We start from the raw sequence: 1,934 nt of genomic DNA on the forward strand, positions 1-1,934 counted from the left end.
TCCCGCGCCGCGTCCCCCGGGGGAATGCTGTCCTGGTGGCTGCGGCACACCGAGGAGCTGCTGCTCAGAGACCACGCGGCACCGTTGGAATTATCGGGGAATTATTCTAATATCCCTCTTATTCCTCCCTGTAGTCCCATCGGATGCCCTTCAAGTCAACAGCTGCCCCAGTGCTGGGAATTAGGGTTGTGATTGCCCTATCAAGAGGTTTTCACCGCCCCTCAGTAGTATCAGGAACACAGTATCAAGCCAGCAACGAGTAGAGAGACTTGGGGGGGATGGTAGATGAGAAACTCACCATGAGTTGCGGTGTGTTCTTGCAGCCCAGAGACCAACCACATCCTGTGCTGCATCCAAAGGAGGGTGGGCAGCAGGTCAAGAGAGGTGATTCTTCCCCTCTACTCTGCTCTCATGAGATCTCACCTGGAATACTGTGAGCAGTTCTGGTGCCCTCAACATAGGAAGGACATGGAACTGTTGGAGCAAGTCCAGAGGAGGCTAACAAGGTTGATAAGAGGGGTGGAACATCTCACCTGTGCGGAAAGGCTGAGGGAGTTGGGGCTGTTCAGTCTGGAGACAAGAAGATTTGCATAGAGACCTCATAGCAATTTTTCAGTATCTGAAGGGAATACAGAGGAGCCAGAGGGGGACTCTTTGTTAGTTACTGCAAGGGGTAATGGACTCAAATTGAAGGAGGGGAAATTTGGGTTCGATATTAAGGAAAAGTTTTCTTCTGTGAGGGCAGTGAGTCACTGGCACATGTTGCCCAGAGAAGTGGTGGCTACCCCAACCCTGGCAGTGTTCAAAGCCAGGCTGGATGAAGCCTTGAGCAACCTGATCGAGCGCTGGGAGGTGCCAGACTAGGTGGTCTATAAGGTCCATTCCAACCCCTAAAATTTCTATGATTCTCTCCAGGTGAAACAAATTTCCAGCACATTGTTTGCACAAACTGCTGAGCACTAACCCACAGGGTGGAAAAAGTGAGTAAAGTCTGAGGGTAAGTGCTGTCATGACTAACAGGACCCTTACACGATGGGCTTGTGCCTCCTCACTGGTCAGGGGCAAGTCTGGGTCCACCTCTGTGAGCTGCTGCCAAGGCTCCCTGTCAGGTTGCAGCCCAGGGGGTGTGAAGCAGGGAGAGATACACGTCCATTTCAGACCCTGACACCGGTGTTGGTTGGCCACAGCCTTTTCCTTAATTTTGCCAAAAATTACCACTCTGACAAAAAGTACCAGACTGGCCCACAATGGAAATTGTTTGAGTTCTCATTAAGCACCTATTCACCAAAATGCGGGTGGACAGGCCACCTCTATCCTGGAAAAGGGACACACACACACACTTGTGTTCCATAAATAGCCAGGAAGAAGCTGTGCAGGAGCAATGCTAAGGTTGCAGACATGCAACCTTAGCATTGATGGCTTTAGGAACCTTAGCTGTGATGGCTTTAGGAAAACACCCTGTGCACCATCAGTGGAAATTGGAAAACAGCACTATGGACCAACCCAGGGCGATGCAAAGTCCCTGTTCCAGCAGGGCCATGTCACAGCATCATCCAAGAAAGAGTGGTGGGGAGAGGGGACTGGAGGCAGGAGGACAATAGGCAGGGAGTGCTGGACAGAGGGGAGAAGGCTGCCACAGAGGGAGGGAAAAAGGACACAGACAAAAAGAGGTTGAGGATGAGAAAGGGCTTCTAAAATGGCATGTTGAAGTTAATTGAAGGTATGCAAAAACATCCTACAAATTAATGCATAAAACTTTCTTTCATGCTTTCTTTGGCAGAATGTTTGGCTGCCTTCCGGCTCACCAACACTTAAGGAAAATGTAGAATTATCCTGTGTTTGACATGGAAATGACTAGTTCCTTCCTGTCGTGGGAACCGATGAGCCCTCCCAGCAGATGGTGCTGTGATCCTTCCACTGCTCAGGTTATACCT

Source organism: Acanthisitta chloris, unplaced genomic scaffold, assembly GCF_000695815.1.
Source record: "Acanthisitta chloris isolate BGI_N310 unplaced genomic scaffold, ASM69581v1 scaffold34622, whole genome shotgun sequence".
NCBI classification, from domain to species: Eukaryota; Metazoa; Chordata; class Aves; order Passeriformes; family Acanthisittidae; genus Acanthisitta; species Acanthisitta chloris.